This window comes from Mandrillus leucophaeus, unplaced genomic scaffold (genome assembly GCF_000951045.1).
Source record: "Mandrillus leucophaeus isolate KB7577 unplaced genomic scaffold, Mleu.le_1.0 Scaffold404, whole genome shotgun sequence".
Taxonomy (NCBI): domain Eukaryota; kingdom Metazoa; phylum Chordata; class Mammalia; order Primates; family Cercopithecidae; genus Mandrillus; species Mandrillus leucophaeus.
The window spans coordinates 673,743-680,920 of record NW_012104299.1 but is presented as its reverse complement, the minus strand read 5'-3'; positions in this window follow the sequence as shown (position 1 = coordinate 680,920).

Here is a 7,178-nt window from a genome sequence, read left to right as displayed (position 1 = left end):
TGGCGAGCCAGGCTGGGCGCGTTCGGGGGGGTGTGTTTGTGCTTCCCATCGGGCTGGACCGCGCTGGAATCTTGGGCCCCTGCCTACTGTAGGCTGCATCTATTGGGCACGGACAGACTTTGACTTTTTTGAGTGAGCAGAGAGAGAGAGAACAAACTGTTGAAAGCTTGCAGTGGGGGAGGGAGAGTTCGGGCAGGCAAATGGCACAAGGGCAGAGGGACTCATTTAAAATAGACCCTGTCGGCCAGGCGCGGTGGCTCACGCCTGTGATCCCAGCACTTTGGGAGCCCGAGGCAGGCGGATCACCTGAAGTCAGGAGTTCGAGACCAGCCTGGCCAACATGGTGAAATCCCGTACTACTAAAAGTACAAAATTTGCGGGCGTGGTGGCAGACGCCTGTAATTCCAGCTACTCGGGAGGCTGAGACAGGAGACTCGCTTGAACCCGGGAGGCGGAGGCTGCAGTGAGCCGAGATCGGGCCACTGCACTCCAGCCTGGTCGAGACAGAGCGAGACTCCGTCTCAAAAAAAAAAATAAAATAGACCCTGTCAACACGAGATTAGACCTGTAACCCTGTTGATGAGGACAGAGGCCTTATTTAAGAAAAATAGCATAAGGGCCAGAGGTGTCAGAGATCAGGTAATCGCCAATGAATTCAGGCATTCTTAACTCGGAGGATCCTTGGGGGCTTATGGAGAATCGATACATAGAAGGGCTTCAGGGGTCTCTGAACCCTGCAAAACTGGGTGAAATTGTGTTTGTGAATCTTTTTGCTGGTGAGAGAATTACAGCTTTCATCTGATTCTCAAAAGTGTGTGACCCTTCTTCCCAGCTCCCCGTCACCACCCAGAAGTTTAGAAAGCTGGAACTAAAGGAGCTCTAGGTCCTCTAGTTAGAGCAGCAGTAGTTTGATTTTTCTCTTAGATTGCCGGATGCCCTGACTCTTCTACCTCTTCTTTGTCGTGTAGCAATTTCCTGACAAGACAGAGCTATGGCTAGGGCTTCTTAGCTCCCTCCCCTTCTAGGCCAGGGGGAGCTACCCAGGGTGGCAGTCATGGAGTGAATCCTGCCACCAGCCAGCTGTGTGGCACAGGTATCTTGGGCCACTAGAGTGAGCATAATATGGATGGATCTGTCTGAATCCATCACACCTGGGGAAAAACATCCCAGAGGTCAGGTCCCATGATCGTGGTGCTAATAAGGTGTTTAATTTTTCCTTTCCTTTTTAGACATCTGCTCCCAAGTACACTTTTATGAAAAGCACAGCCACCTCTATGAGTGATTTCCACTGTCTAGTCAGCATATGAAGCGATTGTGCTCAAAGGAGTAGGTAATCGTAGAGAAGGCTATTTAAAATACAATTTCGGAGCATCAGGGCAAAGAGAATATTGCATTTGGTTAAGAGGAGGTGGTCAACTGTGAGAGTCCATTAAAAGGGAACAGACTGCTGGTGACTTTTGCAGGAAGTGGGAGAGTTAGAAAGGGACTTGCAGCCGACCGAGGCTAGCTAGTGTCTTTCCACTGTCAGTTGCCCTTGAAGGATCAGCCCTTGGTGAGCTGAAGAGGCGCTCAGGTCACTAGCAGTATTGTGAAGTGGAAAATAAAGGCCCCCCTGAGTATCCCTGCAGCTCTCTGCATTTAATTGTAAACCAACCAATTGGAAGTCCCAGGAAACCATCTACAGGGATTGTCTTTTTCAGTTTGCTTTCATTATTGTTTCTACGGGGTCCTTGATTTACAAGTTTATTTCAATATTAAATCACTGATATTTTTAAGTGAAATGTTTAGAGTTAATTATGGTTTTTGGTGAGGGGGGATGACTCTAAGTTAATTTTAAAAGTATGTGAAATACTTTGTGCATTAAACATTCTATGTGAAGCAAGAGGTTATGACGCTCAGCCTTCTGAAGAAATGTTAATGCAGTTAATCCTAGTAGAACAATACCTGCAATTGAATGTCCATGTCAGGGTTCTCTGCTTACAGAGTAAATTCTCTAAAGTCATTTACAAGAACAAAATACCCTCCGTATGTGCTTTGACTGCTGTCGGTTCTCAGTAGAAATTAGATCATGGTAATCTCAAATGCAAACAATAGGAATGATATTTTCTAGGATCTGGTTCCTTAAGCCAAAATTAAATGTTAAAAGTGATGCCGTTTGGCAATTTCTAGACACGTAATACTTTAAACAAATGCATAATAAGTAAGCCCACTTTGTTGTCTTTAGGGAGGAAAAATAAAACAATTTTCATTTGGTCTTCAGGAACAAAATTAAGTAACTTCCTTTTAAAATTTTAACCCTAAACTCTTTTGTTACTTGAATATTGTATTGTAGCCAACAAGTTTGAATACATAGTCATGTTCTTGTCTTGAAATTTAAGTATCGATAACATAGTATAAAAAATTGGAAAGAAGCTTGATATATTGGAATAGTTCAGTGATCCTTTATAGGCAAGATTTTTTTTCCCCTCAAGGTTGAATTTACACAGTAATCTGACTAGATATTTAGGTATGTTTTTTCTATTAAGTCATTGGGTTTCACGTACAAACCTTTAGTAGTGGAGTACTTGGTCACATAACTTGTTTGAAATACGCTATCCAACACAAAATATGTTAAGTGATTTTGTTTTTGTTTTTGTTTTTCAGGGGGTTTGGGAAACAGGGCTTCCAGTGCCAAGGTAAGCTGCCACTTTTGATTTTATTTTCAAGCACAACATGAAATAAGCATTCCAAACAAGAACAGTATTTCCAGTCATCTTTTCTTTCCAATAAAAAAAAGGTTATTCAGATAATATTTTTGAAATATGAGGGCTGTAAATTTGGGCCTTCAATAGTTTGAGCCTACTAATCTGCATATAGAGCTGCCTTTTTCTCATTGGAAAAAAAAAAAAAAGCCTTCCTGTAATTTTATTTTTTGCCGAGAACATTCTTGTCAGAAACTGCTGTCTTTGTGTGGGTGTTGAGAAAAAAATGGAATCACTTTGTATTCAAGTGGCTTTTCTTCCTTGTTCTTCCTCTTTGTTTTTATTCTTCATCGCTTTTACTTATGTATTGAGTTGGACTCACTGCATCTAATTTTAGGCCATATTTCATTCTAGTAAGGGTTTGTTTTGTTTAGATTACCAGTTGTCATCCAGAACAAAGTTTGCATGTTTTAAAGTTTTGTCGATGATTTGATGGTGACTGATTTCTCCGGTTTGACTATGTGGCATGCTTTTCTTTAAGCTTACATATCTGACAACACGTGATACCAGCCATCACATACAGAAAGGAATCCATTTGCTTCCCCCTCTGATCTGTAATTATATTCCACACACATCAAATATCTAACTTTTTGTACTCTCCATTCTATTTGTTTGGCTTTTCCTTTTTGAAGAAACCCACTTTATAGATCGTGAAGGCATCACAGGCTCATTAGCTAACTTTTCTGGCTCTCCTGCTCATTGTCTGTGTTGTGTTTATTTAGTTCTGGTTCCATTTCCCATCTGGGCATAGATTTATTATTATGGCAAGCAGCAAGTACATTCTAGCCTGGAAAATATTATCCTAACACTGTTTAATATTAAGTGCATTAAAGAGAAAGGCACTGTGTACTTTCTTACAACTTGGAGGTTGTGCTAGCTAGTAAATTGGTTGCCTTTGAAAAACTTCTTCAAATTTGTGAACTTGTTTCTTGTATACATTTTCTAAACATATTTTAGATGGGAGTATTTTATGGTATGATTATTCATTTAATATTCTACCTTTCTTTCTCCCAGCACATCTTTCTCCAAGATGTGCTTAAAACCCCTACTGAGTATATCATTTTCAGAGTTACATTTGAAAATCAAGGGATATTCCTTTTAAAAAGAGAATAAAGAGAAAGATGTGTTATACCAGTCTCTACAAAAGATGAAAGGAAAATGTAGCTCTTTCTAGTTCTCAAAGTTGTGGGCCTGAACTTTGTAGGTGAGATTTGAGCCTAGGCTTGAACATGACTTTAGGGAGTTTAAAGATGTAAGATTCTGGGCCAATGTGATTGACATCTGTTAGTTTTGGTGATATTTTTGGTTTGGGTGGAGACTTATATAAATCTATAAGAAAATTTTTGTACTGAATCTTCTCAGTACTGCTTGTCTGGGAGAAAGTGCTTATCTTGTTCTAAAACTTTTATCATTTTCTGCATAAATAAAAAGTAAGATTGATTAGAATAAGGTTGGTTCCTCTTAGACCTGCTCATCTGAGCAGATTCTGTTGTGGAAATCCCAGTGACCATATTACTAGGCTCCAGGGGGTTTTGCACGGTTTCCCCCAGAGCATCTCTGGAACTTTTAGTGGATTAGCAGATTAATAGTCTCATGGCAGCATAACTCCCTTTTACCTAAATTATACAAGTGAAACCCATAAAAATTTTAAACTGTATATAATAAAAAGTGAAGTTGCATTCCCTTCTCTTTTCCCACCTCCAGGGATAGCTTCTGTTTGAGACAACCATTCATTCACTCACTCACACATACTTAGTTTTTAAAAGGAGATCAACATTTTATACCACTTTGCAACTGGCTTTTTTCACTCAGCAGTAGATGGTGGATATTCTTCCACATCAAAGCATCAGTTCTGCCTCACTCTGCTTAGTGCCTGCATGTGTGGATGTATCCAATTTATTCACCCATTCCTCTATTGAGGGGTATTTTGGTACTCAGTTCCTACTAGTACGATACCTTTGTCAAGAGCATTATTGAACACTAGTATAGGTATTCCTACAACAGTCAGAAGTGTGTATGTGTGCATCTTAAATGTTAATGGCTACTGCTAAATTACTCATCAAAAGAGTTCCAGTGCACATTTTTTTTTTTTTGTATTAATGGGACTTCCCCTTCAGTTTTACCAGTGAAGATATTAGATAATGTACATCTTTTACATTTTTTACCAATCTGGTAGGTGAAAAGGGGCCCCTCTTTTAGATTTCCATCTCCTGCATTCTGGGTGAGCGTGAACATTTTTTTTTCAACTATGTTTTAGCCATTTGTGTTGTGTGAATTGCCTTACTTAACGTAATATTTGAAACTCTGGATTTACAAACTAGATAAATTAGAGAAGTTACTATGTGCTTTCTATATAGTTCTTTGCTTTGGTGAAGAATTTAACCTCAGATCTCTTTAAATAATGAATTACCCTACTGCATTTACAAATTATAGTTCACAGAAACTTTTTCCAATAGTATACATTTATTTGTAACATGCTGTCGCTTGTTATATTTTGTTTACTGTGTCTCATCTGTATTTGACTTCTAGTAGGCATATGCTAGTCCATTATATTTTGTTGTTTGTTGTAACTTAATTAAGAAGGATGTGTTACCTCGGGATGATGCTTTTAATCCCACAAATACAGTTATCCAGCTTTTTCTGTTTTGGCTCTTACCTCAAAATTAATCTTTCTATTAACATCTGACTGTTGTAGAGTGTTTAAGTTTTCTTTTAATGCACTCATTTTTTTTTTCCTGGTTTTGTTTGATAGAGCATCATTCTTCTGCGGGAGAATAACTCATTCTCACTCATACCTTTGGCAACACACTCTCTGGAAATGACAGCTGGAGTTTGAAACTGCTTTTTGTATTCCTCATACATGAGAGTACTTTTACACAATGAGGCAGTGCTTTCTATCTACTTGTATGTAGTGTGTTGCTTTGGTTAGTAGGTAAAATATCTGCAGCAAGCATAGTTTTTCTTCCTTTCTTTAACTAGAGAGGTGTGTATGCTCCCAGTGACTCACATATTCATGCAGTAAGTAATATAGCTTTAGATCCAAAATATTTATCTTCATTTTACTTAGTAAATGATGAGTAGGTATTTGAAGACTAAAGAAATAAGTGAGTTTCAGTCCTTAAAACTGAGTTTGTAATTTATGCCATTTAGAGAGTGGCATTTTACAAGCATGTGAAACACTAAGGTTATTTCTACTTTCATTTATGTTGTATCTTGAGAAAGAGAAGGACGTTTCTCTGGAGAGAGACTTATTGGCTTATTCCCATTTTCCCTTCGTGGACTCTGTACCATTCTTCTTTATATTGCAATATAGGTGTGCAACCCTGAAAACGGATATTACCAGGGCAAGTAACACAGGAAACCATTGTCAGAATTTGCTGCCTGAAATGGTGAAACCAAGGGCCGTTCTTCTGGGGAGGAGAAAGATGAATGTGTAGTAGATTTCCAAGTAGGAAATACTTTTCTTAAGGTCCTCAGAGATAAAGACAAGCGTGTTCCTTCACAGCTCTGAAGTGACCCTTTTTACATGACTTGGAGTTGCCTTCTTATTTTTGGCTGAATGTTTTTTGCTTGATGTATTCCTAGCACTCCTTTCATCTCCATGAGATTAGCAGAGATCTAGTCCTTGCCCACTTTTTCCCCCCGCCTCAGAGAAAGGAGAAGATGACAGGGGAGTAGATTTGTGTGGTATGGACATTGATGAAGTTGAATGTCAAGTCTGGAAGGTCTCTTTCCATTTGGTAGTTTCTGTCTTGCACTGGCTACTTCCAAAGTCAGTCATCAGAGAACAGAGCGATCCACTGTACTGCTCAAATGCACTCTTCCTCTGGGACAGTGGAGCTGAAACAGTGTTATCTACTGCTTTCAGTACTAGAAAAGGGAAAGCCAACTCGATTTTATCCCCCTCCTTAGGCGGAGCAACACCCATGCACTTCTCTAATTACAGTGGTAGAAACAGCCTCTCAAAATGAGACCTGCTTATTTCAGATGCCAAACAGTTACATAGTTTGTTACATCTGCCTAACCTCCCCTTGTTTTCCCTAATTTTTTTTTGCTATTCTTTGTCTTTTAATATCACAAATTAAAATGTACTACAAACCCAGGCTCTTTGAGGAAGATACTCAAGAGACAGCATGAGAATTAGGCTCTGCCAATAACCATGACCAACAGGAGCCTGTTGTCCCTGAATGATCATCACTGGATTTTGAACGGTCTGCTGGGAAATAATTCACATTTTTGTGCTTTCAATGATGCCACTAAGAAGTTGTTCTGAATCTTGAGTCATTTCCCTGCTAAGAACACAACACATATTGTACTTCGTCTGTGACTCCAGCTGAAGCTCTGCATTTTTCAGTGTTAAGGGTTAAAAAATCAGCTACTCGGCTGGGCACGGTGGCTCACGCCTGTAATCCCAGCACTTTGGGAGGCTGAGGCGGG